The sequence below is a fragment of the Mustela putorius genome, unplaced genomic scaffold (genome assembly GCF_011764305.1).
Source record: "Mustela putorius furo isolate JIRA1106 unplaced genomic scaffold, ASM1176430v1.1 tig00000275_pilon_pilon_pilon, whole genome shotgun sequence".
NCBI lineage: Eukaryota > Metazoa > Chordata > Mammalia > Carnivora > Mustelidae > Mustela > Mustela putorius.
Genome location: NW_025421341.1, coordinates 25,048,282 through 25,063,663, shown reverse-complemented (window position 1 = coordinate 25,063,663; position 15,382 = coordinate 25,048,282).

Genomic DNA, 15,382 nt, shown 5'->3' with positions numbered 1-15,382 from the left:
CTGTTTAATTCTTCTTTTAGCATCTGATAATACAGACATACTCAAACTTGACACAGATGAAAATGGGAAATGTCTACGTTCAAAGCCTCAGACACAAAGCCTGTAAATATTTGCAGAAGTACACCTACCCTGGTTTTTCCCAGGGTTGTGTTTGGTGATCTTTTTGATAGATTATATCCTCATTTACAATTATATGAGGCAAATGGGATAAAGAAATAGCGAAAATATGCAGGGGATAGTTCTTTGGAACTCTTCTAAAATTTCAAACTCGGACTCTGACACTGGAAACATAATGAGAAATGCTGTGACTTTCCAAAAAGGAGCCTTAAAAAAAATTTTTTTTTTGTAGTCATCACAATGAAAACGATAGAACTGATCCTGTAGGAGCTTTTAAAAATGCAGTCCATTAAAAACATACTGCTGGTAAGTAGGCAAACTAGATATCATTACTGATGTGGGTTGTTCAGGGCAGTCTGGTTGTGGTTAGGTTATCTTGTAGGGAAGCACTGTCTATAATATCAGCCCCAGACAGAGAGACAAACTGTGGATGCTTATAATGCATTCCTTATTGTAATATCTAGCTCACTCATCTTACATAATTTTACTTAAAAAAAAAAAAAAAGAAAAAGAAAAAGAAAGCCTGCCATCCTATCCCCAAATGATGCGATCAGTTTTACTTTCAGATATTTTTTAAAGACCATGCTAACACAACACAATTCTTATTGGATGTGAATACATTGATTTAAGTTCCTTGGTTTATAAGCAGCTAGATGGGCAGATTCATTCAGAAAATATAGAATCGTGAAGTCATAGATCAAGGGAAACCTTGGATGAAGTTTAGTACTTACCGCCAAGTAATAACTTCCAAAGTAAAATGAACATCACCTGATTTTCTGGTAGTTTTATTTAATAAGTTGTTGACCAAGAATATTTAGTTAAGCATGGCTTAATAAAGATAAGCTGATTCAGAATGTGTTTCCAAATGCTTCTTTTGTTTGTTTGTTTTAAAGATTTATTTATTTGAGGGGGGAGGGGCAAAAGGAGAGGAAAGAGAAAATCTTCAAGCAGGCTCCCTGCTGAGCTCAGAGCCTCGATGAGATCATGACCTGAGGTGAAACCAAGAGTCAGACCCTTAACCGACTGAGTCTCCCAGGTTCTCCTCAAATGCTTCTTTCTTGTGTGTTGCCTCTAGTTACTCAGAGGTAGCAAATAAGAGTGAAGGAATAACCTGACAGCTGCAGCGAATCAGAATACTTTCTGATTTGGAAAATTTCCCTTTGAAATTTAAATAAAATACATTTCATTGTGCGTCAGCAAACTTACCATCCTGGGAGGTGTACACACATATCACGCCATGCTTTAGCATGTGGGTCAATGACAATTGTATCTCCACAAGCCAAGTCTTATAGTTATTTTTAATTTCTACGTGTAGTTGGCGAGTGTTTTTCTCTTTCAAAATCCTTTTTCCTCTAACTACTCATGTACACTTGTTCTTACAGCAAGGAAAAATGCAGCAGAAAAAAGGGTTACATCAAATAAAATGGTGAGATCCACTTCAGTTTACGAAGTATACAATAGGTAACAACTATGTCCAAGATCTTGTGCTACACTTTCCAATGTATCAGGAATTTGGGTTCTAGTTGTTTTCGTGGACTTTGTTTATACAGTTCTTAGGATCCTGATCTTGGAAATGTCCAGATTCTAGTCCAGCTTTCTCTCTTTAAATCCATCAGGAAACAGTAACCCCGAGGAAGGTGCTTGGTCTATTCCAAGGATTTTGGGGAGTCTGCAAGGAGTCAAGGTGGCATCAACAGTCTGCTTCCCCAGCAGACAGGAGTGGCTGGGGGGCTTTGCTGACTCACATCACATTGAACTTGAATCTTTCTTTAACTGGGAAATAACAAAGTATGAAACAATAAGTTTACACAAAAAATATTAAGACAAACGTTTTAAACCACTGCTTTTTCACTGTCTAAATTATATCCATATATATGCTGGCTACATCAGATTAATTGTTCCAAACATTCTCTGGGAGGGAATAACGTAGGAAACATGGAACCACGAGTAACCCAAGATCAACGCGTCATGGGGCTAGGGGAGGTGGGATTGATATGAATGTAAAAGAAGAGAAGAGAGAGGAATTTGACACTGATGGAACAGGAGAGAAAAAGCTGGCTCTACATTAAGTGTTTGGGGCCAAGGTTGCTTTTGAATCTCCTAACTAGTTTTCTTTCTTTCTGTTTTACACTCTCTGTGTTATCCTGGGCTCTCAAGCTATCCCTTTTTAAGACTATTTTTTAATCGTGTATTATTTGCAGTCTTGACGACCTCCAATGAGTAAAGGGCACACACTTTTTCTATAACACCCCACATGAGCCTTCACCTCCACACTTCTGCAAACTCACCTCTTCCCTGTTCCCTTCCTTGGCCCATGTGTAGGCTTCCCCAAGGCCACCTACTTTAAACAAATGCATAAGCAAGGAACTGGATCCAGAACCAAGTTGAATCACTCTCCACTGGTCCCTCACCACCATCCCTCTGCTCACCCTTTTTCCCTCCACCCTCTCTACCTTGGCAGTTTTCCGAATGAATCCCTGCGCTGAAATCCCCAGTTATACTCTCGTGTCCTTTCCACTGATAGTTAGTGCCCAAGAGTTCAGTCCCCAAATCTCTTACAGTCAAGTTTGGTCTTCTTGTGTTTAGCTCTTTATGGAATCGTATTATAGATAGGTTGTCAACATATGTGGAGATACATTGTATTTGTTAGGAATCTCCTTTAGATGGCAAGCCTGGATATGTATGACAATTTGTAGGTGCATTAGCTTAGGGGGACAATCCAGTTCTGCTTCTTAAAAAATACTACACACACACCTGAATCAACATAGCCAATCCCTGGCAAATAGGGTGTTGCTCTAAGGGAGGTGATTCACTGTCTATTAACCACTTACTCACTCCTCCTTCTCAAATAAGGATTGCATCTACACTTAGCTCGGAACCACTAAGAATGGGGAAAAGGAAAGAAAGATGTTAAAGGAATGAAAGCAATCATCCTTAAAGCATAGATTCTTTAATGCTAGAACAAAATAGGAAGTCAGAAGACATAATTTTTCGTAAGAGAATAAAACAGAAACGCTAAGACAAAACACTTACTTTTTTCTTTCTTTTTTTCTAAAGGAGGGCACTATCATACACCCATTAGAACAACTAAAAACAAACAAACAAAAATACTGAAAATATCAGATGCTGATGAAGATGAGGAACAATAGGAACTCTCATTCATTGCTGGTGGAAATGCAAAAATGGTACCCTACAGCCACTTCAGAAGGCAGTTTGTAATTTCCAATAAAGTTAGAGATACTCTTAACTTATCAATTGGCATCCAATTCTTAGCTATTTACCTAAGTGAAGTTAAAACTTATGTTCACACAAAAACCTGCACATGAATATTTACAGCGCTCCATTCAGCATCACCAAAAGCTGGAAAAACCCCAGTGTCTTTCAGTGCATGAATAACAATCCATGGTATATCAATATAATGGAAAATTCATTGACAATAACAAAGAAAAGAGCCATTGACACTCAGGACAGCTTGGCTGGATCTTGATAGCATTATCCTACATAAAAGAAGGCAGTTTCAAAAGATTGCATACAATATGATTTTTTTTTTACACGATTTTAGATAAAAAGTCTCGAAAAGACAAAACTGTAGTGACACATACAGATCAGAGGTTGCCAGGGGAACAGAAGTGGAGAAAGGAGTGGCCATCCAGGGATATCATGGGGAAATGTGTGGGCTTGCTGGTAAGGTCTGTTGCTGTCTTTTACATCAATCTATAGATATGCTAAAATTCACAGAACTCTACATCTGAAAGAGTCAATTTTACTGTATGGTAATTAAAAACTCAATTTTTAAAAAATGGTAAGAAGATGGGCAGGAAAGAATATCAAATAGGAACCACTCTTGGTTTAAGTCTTAAGTATCATTTTTACTAAAGAAACCAGTGCAAAAAAAATTTCTTTATAGCTGCACAAAGAAGCCACAGAAACGACTGAATACCTAGATAAGCTACCAGGAATTTGTCATTTTATTTTTCAAGTTTGAATAAAACAAGTTTTCTGATCTGTAGAACAGAGAATGACATGAGAGATTGGTGTTTATATTATGGTAGAAACCACAGGGAAGCCACATTTCCCCCCTTACATATTCATTGCTTGAAAAAGAGGTTTTTCTAAAATGTGGGCCTATAAAAAATATTTCCTGAGGAAAGTTGAAAGTTTAAATCAACATATTATCTTTGGAAATGACATTTGTTAGTGAAAAACCATCAGCCGCCTTCAATAGGCAAGTTTGTGTCCTTACCTTTTATAGCGTTGAGCGTGGTTGCCATGGCTAGACATCAGAGCGAAGGGAAGAAGATTCCTTTTATTTTGTTTCTCTCTTTGGCTTTAGCTGTTCATGCCTATCATTCCCGAGAATTTATGGGCTTAATCAGCAATCAAGAGACAGCTTTGTTGCTTACATGGTGAGATAGGACTTTCTGAAACCATGCATTTCAAATATTCATCAATCTACATAATAAGGTAATTCCTTTAACATTTTGGTATGACATCATCCTTTTCACTGTGGGTATGGATGTGCTTTTATAATTAGGCTACAGATTTACCTGATCTTTATTTTAAATTCTTCATACCAAGAGTTTGCCCTTTGTGATTTTTTTTTTCTTAACATGGATGAATATCTGTTTACTAAAATAGTTTCATTTGTTGTTGTTTAGAATCTAATGTTCTTGGGATGCTTGGGTGGCTCAGTGGGTTAAGCCTCTGGCTTCTGCTCAGGTCATGATGGGATTGAGCCCACGCATTGGGCTCTCTGCTCAGCAGGGAGCCTCCTTCCCCCTCTCTTTCTGCCTGCCTTTCTGCCCAATTGTAACCTCTGTCAAATAAATAAATAAATAAAATCTTAAAAAAAAAAAACAAAGACTATAATGCTCTTGTATAGAGCTAGGCACTTCAGTTCTAATGACTCCGCTCTCATTTTCTGAAATCTGTTGTTTCTTCTCTACTTGTGGGTAACCACCAAAAATGGGTCATTGTTAGGAACACAACATCACAAAACTAAGCTATCTGTGACAGCAATCTAAGGACCCAGACTAAAAGTCAACAAACTGCGATCCTGGGCTGGTTGCCTGTTTTTGTAAATAAAGTTTTATTAGAACATAGTCACACCTATTTGTTTATATAGTATCTTTGTATATTTCATGGTACTGTGGCAGAGGTGAGCAATGTCACAGAGACCAGGTAGCACACAAAACCAAAAATATTTACTAATTTTTTTTTTAACAGAAAAATGTGTGTTGAGGCCCAGACAGATCATTTAGCTCATCTAAATTCTTCATTCATGTTATGACAAATTTGATTTAAACATTTAAAAAGCTCAAGTCATGGTTAAATTAAACCTTAGTTTATTGCTTCTAAAAACACCTCGGGAGGGCATTAAATGGAATTTAAAATTAAGCAATGGGCATATTCACTGAGATAGTGCTTATCAAAGCCTGAATGTGCAAAAGGGCTGGATCACCACAGTGAAATCCACATGTAGTATTCACAAAACCATCAGAGCTCCCCATTGAACACCCAGCCTTGCTAAAAGGATAGGGAAAGCATAACCAGAAGAATGGGCATTGAGCATTGAACGTGCGAGGTAACACTTCATCTGGAAGATACACATTTTTTTTTTTTTTTTTTTTTTGCTCTAAATCCTAGCTTATCTTTAAAGGAAAAACACAGCCTTCTATCTTTGAGGCATAAATTGGAGACTATTAACCGAAGGAATTTGGGGCATTCAAAGTCGCCACTCAGAGGACTTAAGTCTTCAGGATTTCCTTTGTTGAGTGGATTTGTATAATAGCCAAGAGGAAAAAACAATACAAATGGAACCAGCTGACCCACCCTTCTCTATTTGGGATTATGAATGCATTACATTGACTTTAATATCCCATTTTCATTGGCTGGAAGACCTCACCTGATGAGTGTCAGGAGATACAGTGCATTCAAATATCCCACTCCCCTGACATTTCTGAGGTTTCCCAAGTCTGTCTCTAGAGTGTGTACATCAGTCCTGGGTATTGCTGCCCCACCAACCTGCAATACTCAGCACAGATTCCCTGCAACCAAACCTGGACAATGCTGCGAAATTTGTCCCGTTTACCTTCTGTCGTTTTGTTGCTGCTGCCATTGCTATAGGGAATGTTCGGGAGACCCACCTGTGCTGTTTATGGGAGGGTAGCTGCCAGGGCTTCCTCCTCCACCCTATGAGGTACCTGCTGCCAGGGTGGCTGGGCCAGGCTGCGCTCTCGGACCACCTGCACGCTGTACCGGGAGCATTTCTTTTCTTGCTTCCTATAACCCTCAGGCCTTCATGTTGTCTCTGGTGGGTGCATTCTATTGGAAAATGTAAATCTATACTCATAAATATGATAATATATATTACAAATATTTAAATGTATAGACTCATCCCATGTATCAGTCGCCTGCCAAAGTAGTTCTGCTGTAGTATCTCATTCTTAATTGGCTTTTGATGCCTTTTCTTCCCCTCACAGCAGCATCTCATCCTCTTTCTCTTTTTCTTCTTTTTCTCCAGCTCTTTCTGTCTGCCTCTCCTTCTTTTTCTTCATTTGTCACTCTTGTATAGCTTTGTTCCTGAAACTAGGTCATGAGACTGTCAAGATGTCAGCTTCAAATTTAGTTCTCAATTCCCTGTCTTTAAACCACTTTATACTTAGGGAATGATTGGCTCTTCTTTGTGGTTGGATGGAACAATTTGAATACCCTTTGCACAGGACTTGTTCCTTGTACCTACTTGCTTACATGGCTTCTTATCAGTCATTACACATTGGTATTTACACATAACAAGGATCTGAGTTGGCCTGAAAACTTTCACGTTTTGATAATGTGTTTGTTTTTTTTTTTTGCCTTTTTTGTTTTGTTTTGTTTTTCATTTTTTAAAGATGGGGAGAAAAGCACCTTATAAAAAGAACATGAACTTAATTTTTGTCACCACATTTATGAAACAGTTCCACCAACCAAATAGAGCCTACTTCTTACAAATGCAATTATGGTTATACCTCATTGAGGGGAAAGATTTTTAAATATTAAAAATAAAATGAGCCACAAAAACTCAAACATTCTCCCCTAGGAATAAATAGTAAAATCTGGTGTTCATTAAAATACTTGAATGCTAATGGAAGAGAAAAATGTAAGCCCTGTGTCTCTATTTCTTTGGACCAAGACAGTGTGGTTTCTCAGTTTTCTCAAGGACTGGCCAATTTAGGATCTGGTGAGACTCTTTGGAGACAGGAAATGTGAGGTTGGATGTATAATAAAAATGGGTGAAATGGTTTGGGGCTTTCTTGCAATGTACGTACGTATCCTTGACCTTCCCCATGGCAGGTACTATCAGGCACAAGGAGTTCAAACGTCTTGCTGATTCCTCTCTGTTGCTAGAGATCTCACCACTACCAAAGTGAGGGAAAAGAACCATAAGAAAACAAGACAAAACAAGACAAGACCAAATGTGGAGATTTTAGAGGATCTATGGATTTTAAAATGTAGGCAAGGAAAACATTATAAAAATCAAGAGCATCATAAAGGAAGTGATGCCTCTTCTTCCCACTGTAACCCCCCACCCCCACCCCAACACACACCCTTTCTGGTACACTTTCCTTCTCACTCTCACTTCCAACTAAACCCTCATCCTGAGCAGGATAGTCCAGACATATTTGCATTTTATTTTTCCCCCCACTTCAGTTGGTTATACTGGTTAACCTACCACCAATGACAGTTGTTTTTGCTACAGAGTTGCCCCCTCTTTTATGTCTTAATTTTATTTTGGATGCAAATGACTCCTGGAAGATCAGAAATATGTCAACTATTACTTCTTCAGAATAAATGGAATCAGATTGCCTTCCCCGTAGTTCCTAGGTAAGACCAGCTGTGTTAAAGAAATGACACAACAGCTGGGTAGGGAGGGGATTGTTGGAGAGATGTCTGGGGGGAGGGAAGTTTGCGGGGGGTGTCTAAGTAGGTAACAGAGTCTGAGGCTTAGGGCGGCTTGCTGGTTCTGGGTATCTAGAGGTGTGTAGAATGAAAACCAGGAAAAAAAAAAAAAGGCAGGTGCAAAGCTGTCAAGGTCAGCCTTGGATGGATTATTTGACATGTTTGCCCCTGGCCATGAAAGGGAGGAAAATTCCCAGCCTGATGGCCTGAAGGGAAAAATCTGGAAGAATTTTATCAAAGGCAGTCAACATCCAAATTTCTGACTTGCTATTTAGGTGGGAGACAATGATAACTTCATTATGTGTTTGTTAAAAACTTGTTGCTAGTTTTCTACCCCTTTAAACTGGAGTATGTGTGTGCCATATTATGCACTAAATATATGATAGGCATCATTATTAATAATATAAATTTTAAAAATCAGAAATAATCTCTTGTTAATATGTACAAAATTTAATGAACTTTTTTGAGTAGGTAGCATATGAAGAGAGTAGACAAGCTCAAGAATTAATTGAGGGATAAGATATACATAAGTAAAATGATTACTCACTTATTATAGAAATAGCGATAGACAGAAATATAGCTGCTAATAATAAAATTTTTCAAAAAAAGGAATCATCTTAAAATGATATGTTCCATTCTCTCTCTCTCTTCTTATTTTATTAAATACATAAGGGAGATGGTTCAATGTCGGTAAATAGACACACATTATTTTAATTTTTTTTCAAGGCTATTTATTTGGAAGAGAGTGCAGAGGAGTGAGAGGTAGGGAAGGGGCAGAGAATCCTCAGACTCCGTGCTGAGTGCAAAGCCTGATATGGTTCTTGATCCCAGGACACTGAGCTCATGACCTGAGTGGAAATCAAGAGTCAGCTACCTAAATGACTGAAACACCCAGGTGCCAGACATGCATTATTTTTCATGGCTGAAATCATTTTATAAAGTCATATATTTAGCAGATCAATACAAATACAGTCTTAGGTTATTTCTATGTTTTTAAAAAATAGTTACAATAATGTTATAATAAACCTCTATGTTTCTATATTTTTGTTCTAAAACCTTGGTAGTGGGCAAGAACCTTCTAAACATTATGCCACAAGCAAAATCATGAAGGAAAAGTCTAAATTCCTTTACCAAAACAAAACAAACCAACAAAAACAAAATATTACTAGTGAAAAAAAGAATGGAAAAAAACTCTATCCTATACAGAATTTTGAAAGATAAATGACAAGCTAGAACTATTGCAACACAGAAGGTAAAAGTTTATGTTCTCAATCTATAAAGAACACTCATGAATGAATCCCAAATAGGACTACCTTAACTGAAGTATAGGGAAGGGCTTTACACAGGTAGGTAATAAAAAATGAAGTGGCTTATAGTGAGATGCCTTCTTTTTGCCAAAGAAAAAAATTACTGTTATTTTTTTTTTAAATAATTCTTAGGGTCAGTGAGGGGAAATGACTGTGTTTAGCACACTTTACCCTTTTCTTTTTCTATAGGTTGTCTAAATGATTTCATCTATCCCTGTCTTTAAATATCACATATATTCTGGGATACCTGGGGGGCTCTGTCAGTTAAGTGTCTGCCTTCAGCTCAAGTCATGATCCCAGGGTCCTGGGTTTGAGTCTCACATGGGGCTTGTTGCTCAGTAGGGAGCCTGCTTTCTCCCTCGGCCTGGTGCTTCCCTGCTTGTGCGATCTCTCTCTCTTTCTCTGATAAATCAATCAATCAATCAATCTTAAAAAATATATATCACATATATTCCAACTACTTCCAATTATGTATATCTTCTTTTGGGCTTTAGATACATACACACATCTGTCCACTTGAGCTATCCACTTCATTATCTGACAAATATCTCAAAATTTACATATCCACACAACACTTTTAATTGTCTTTTCATGCCTGGTTGTCTCTCAGTCTTTGTTCAGCCAGCGCTCCACATCTCAGGGCAGAATTGTTCTTCCTCTCTCTTCTTCCTCTCCACACTCAGTTTCACCTCAGCACTGTTTCCAAGTACATTCTCAGTCCAGCCATTCCTTTCCAGTCCCATCAAGATGGCTGAAGTCCAAATCACCATCCACTCCTTCCTGAATTACAGCAAGAGCTTCCTAATTGCTCCTTTCAACTCTTTCTCCCCCTCCCCACTGATTTTCCACTTTTTAATTGTAAATAGGTCATGCTTCTTCCAAGCCTGAAACTCTTTAATGGATTTTCATTACTTTTCTATTAAATTCAAACAAATGATACCCAGAAGAGCACACAGCAGGCACACTATGTATGTTTTTATGTATATGTATATACGTGTGTATATACATATATGTGTGCGTATACTATATATATATAATGTATTTTTTATGTATATATGTGTGTGTGTGTATATATATGTATATATATATGTATGTATAAATTTATCAAAGCTGTCCATGGTGTGACCACCACCCACTGCTAGAGACTTACTTTGGGGCAATATTTTGCCTTCTGTCTCTCTCATCTTCCACCTTCCCTCAGGGTCTTCAAATGTGCCAATTTCTTGCCTGGTCAGTAACTTGGCACATAAAGATCCCCTTTTTCTCAAATGCCCTTGCCCCACTCTCAGAGGTCTTTCTCTTCCTTGTCATTTAGCACACAAGATATAGGTACTACTTCCTTGTGAATCCTTCCCTGAATACCTTGCTAAAATATATTCACCCTATGATTCTCTCCCATGCTACGCTGCACTTTTTCCCTCCAAATAATTTCTCAGTGTTTGTATTTTTATATCTAATTGTGAAATAATTTGATCATGAGGTGTTTGGGCAGTGATCACAACTATATTTGGTTCATGACTGTATTTTTAATTCTCCCATAAAAGTACAAATTATAAGATAAGATAAGAAAGATAAGAAAGAAAGAGGGACAGACTTCCAGGGAAGATGGTGGAGGAAGAGGACCCTAAATGAACCTTGTCTTGTTGATACAACTAGGTAACATTCAAATCAGTGTAAATAACCCAAAAAATGTCTGGTGGAACAGACTTTCCACAACTAAATGTAGAGAAGAGACTACATTGAAGAGGGTAGGAAGGTCAGAGACATAGTAGGAAATAAACCCCTGTGGGTCCAGCTGTCAGAGGGGGGGACCCACAGGAGAAGGAGGGAAAGAAACAGACTATCACACCAGGGAACTTGCCCAGGGTAGACAAATCCCCATTGTATCTGGGCTCTGAAAGTTTTGTGAGTTCTTACAACCAGTAAGAATTAATGTCTAGAACTTAAAAATCACCTGGTTTGGCTCTAGGAAAGCTAGAAGAAGGAAGCTGAGTCCCCACCCTTTAAGAGACAGCACAACAAACAGCTCCTCAGAAATACAGCATAACAGCAGCAGTTTGAAAAACACCTGGGGCATAAGGGAGGGTGATTTATTTACTAATCTCAGAGTGTGTGCTGGAGGGGTAGGGATCCTTGGGAGACTGATCCAGGAACAAAGAAGTTGGTGGGCACCATTTGCCTCCTCCACCCCCAGCTTAAATGCACAGAACCAGGGCAGTGCCATAACGCCCTACCTAACTTCCTAACAGTGTGCTCCACCCTTGCAATTCCTATTCAGGCACACCCCCTCCAACCAGGCCTCTCTACCAGATCACCTCCCACACCAAATTCTCATAAGCCGTGTTAACACTGCATGCCCCACCTCTGTGATCCCCACTTCTGTGGATCCCTCCCACCCATTCCAGCCTGTCTCAGTCCCAGCAGTTACAGGTCCCCTCCTGCAGTGAACCAGCATAAAACATGCTGGCATCACACACCCACCCCCATGTTCTCCTGAAGACCTCTCCTCTGTAATACACTGTTGGCTAGACCCATGAAGAGTAGTGCCACAAACCTGGTAGTATATAAACAGTTTCAACAAGAGCAGCACTGTTCCAAAGTGACCCCTGCCTCAGGGAGCAGGGGAAGATAAGCACATGCCCCAGTCTGACTATAAACCAACAGTAGACTGGAGGCAAACAGCTGGTTTTACTGCAGACCCTCTCCCTAACCCCCACCTCCCAATCAACAAAACCTTCTCAGGGAATTGTCCTGCAGTTTGGTGTTACTGTATCTCTGGCAAATGCCTGATCTGGCTCAACTCAAGCGCAAGCAGCCCCAGACTGGACCACTCACAGCACAGGGACCAAACTTTGCCCACAACAGGCAAAGAGAGACATTGCAGATGACTGACTGGATTTACAGAAAAAGCAGCTCAGCTATAACAGCAGGCCACATGCAACACATATAGAAGATACCCTTGAAGCGCCAGATTCCAGTGAACAGGAGGCACTGCACTTGAAGGCACTACAGGACCTCTATTCCATAAGTCCACCACTTTTAAGAGCAGAAGATATAGCTGACTTTTAAGAACAGAGAGTTAGACAAAATGAAATAGAGGAATATGTCCCAAATGAAAGAATAAGACAAAATCATAGTAAGATATCTAAGTGAAATGGAGAGATGTAATATGTCTAATAGAGAATTTAAAGTAATGGTTGCAAATATACTCACAAGACTTGAGAAAAAAGTGGATGACTGCAGTAAGACCATTAACAAAGAGATTGAAAAAAAAAAACCAGTTCGAGTTGAAGAAATTAATATATGAAATTAGGAATACACTAGATGGAATGAATAGTAGAGTAGAGGAAGCAGAAGAACAGATCAGCAACCTGGAGGACAGAGTCATGGAAAGCAGTCACTTGAAACAGATGAGAGAAAAAAAGTATAAAATGAAAAATAGACTCAGGGAACTCAGTGACACCATCAAACATAATAACATTTGCATTATAGGGGTCCCAGAAAGAGAAGAGAGAAAAGGGAACAGAAAATTTATTTGAAGAAATAATAGCTGAAAACTTCCCAAATCTGGGGAAGAAAACAAGAAATCCAATTCAAGGAGGCACAAGGAAACCCAAGCAAAGTTAAACCACAGAGGGCCACACCAAGACACATAGTAATTAAAATGGCAAAAAGTGGTGATAAAGAGAGAATTTCAAGAGCAGCAGGAGAAACAGTTACATATAAGGAAACCCCCAGGCAATCAGCTGTTTTCTCAGCAGAAACATTGCAGAACAGAAGACAGTGGTATGATGTATTCAAAGTGTGAAGGAAAAAATCTTTCAGCAAAGAATATTCTCAAGGCTGTCACTCAGAATAGAAGGAGAGATAAAGAGCTTCCCATACAAACAAAAGTTAAAGGAATTCATGACCACTAAGTCAGCCTTACAAGGAATGTTAAAGAGGACTCTTAATGAAACAGAAAGCTCATAAGTAGAAGTAAGAAAAGTAGGAACTACAAAAGTGGTAAGAATAAGTTTACCTTTAAAAATCAGTCAAGGTACTCACAAAATAAAAGGATGTAAAATATGACATCATATATCTAAAATGTGGCAGGGCAGAAGAATAAAGAATGGGGTTCAAGTTTAAGCAACCATGAAATTAATATAGACTGCTATATATAGAAGATGTCACATACAAACTGAATGGTAACCACAAATCAAAAACCAGTAATAGAGAAGCAAAAAATAAAGAGTAAGCAATCCAAATATATCATTATCCCCACCCCCAACAATCTTTGAAAGAGAGCAACAGAAGAAAGGATCAGAGGAAAACTACAAAAACAACAACAGAAGAAGTAACAAAAGGGTCATAAATACATGTCTATCAATAATTATTTTGAATATTCCTTGAATATTTGAATATTGAATAATTTACTTTAAATGTAAATAGACTAAACATTCTAATCAAAAGAAATAGGATGACAGAGTGAATAATTAAAAAAAAAAAAGACCCATCTATTTGCTACCTAGAAGAGACTCATTTTTGATCTAAAGACATCTGTAGATTGAACATGAGGGAATGGAGAAACACTTTTTTATCATACAAATAGATGTCAAAAGACAGCTGAGGCAGCAATACTTATATTCAACAAAATAGATTTAAGAAAAAAAAAAGAGAGAGAGAGAGAGAAGACTGCAGCAAGAGACAAAGATGGTCACTATATAATAATAAAAGGGAACAATCCAACAATAAGATGTAAGAATTGTAAATATGCACCCAGTGTGGGAGCACCCAAATACATAAAGCAGCACATAACATAAAGGAAGTAGTCAATAGTAATACAGTAATAGTAGGGGATAATAACACCCCCTTACAACAATGGATAGATCATCCAAGCAGAAAATCAACTAGGAAACTGGTTTTGAATGACACATTGCATCAGATGGATCTAACAGATATACGTAGAACATTCCATCCTAAAACATCAGAATACATATTCTTTTCAAGTGCACATGGAACATTCTCTGGAATAGATCATATATAGGCCACAAAACAAGTCTTAATAAATTCAAAAAGATTAAAGTCATACCATATATCTTTTCTGGCCATAGTACTATGAAACTAGAAATCAAACACAAGAAAAAATCTGAAAAGAGTACACATACATGGAGGTTAAATGACATGCTACTGAGCAATGAATGGGTCAACCAAGAAATCAAAGAGGAAATTAAAAAAAAAAAATTCTTGGAGACAAATGAAAATGATAACACCATGGTCCAAAATCTCTGGGATGCATCAAAATTAATTATAAGAGGGAGGTTTGTAACAATATGGGCCTACCTCAAGATCCAAGAAAAATCTCAGATAAGTAACCTAACCTTATACCTAATGGAGCTAGGAAAGGAAGAACAAACCAACCCAAAACCACTAGAAGGAAGGAAATAATAAAGATTAGAACAGAAATAAATACAATAGAAACAAACAAAATAATAGATCAATGAAACCAGGAGCCAGTTCTTTGAAAAGATCAACAAAATTGATAAGCCTTTAGTCAGACTCATAAAAAGAGAGAGAGGACTCAAACAAAATCAGAAATGGAAGAACAACTGACATCGCAGAAATACAAAGGATTGTAAGAGAATATTATGAAAAATTACATGCCAACAAATTGGACAACCTAGGAGAAATGGATAAATTCCTATAAACATATAACTTTCTAAAAGTGAATCAGGAAGAGAAAATTTGAACAGACTGATTATCAGCAGTGAAATTGATTCAGTAATCAAAAAACTCTGAGCAAACAAAAGTCCAGGGTCAGAGGGCTTCACGGGTGAATTCTACTTAACATTTAAAGAAGAGTTAATACCTCTTCTTCTAGGGCGCCTGGGTGGCTCAGTGGGTTAAGCCGCTGCCTTCGGCTCAGGTCATGATCTCAGGGTCCTGGGATCAAGCCCCGATCGGGCTCTCTCCTCAGCAGGGAGGCTGCTTCCCTTCCTTTCTCTCTCTGCCTGCCTCTCTGCCTACTTGTGATCTCTGTC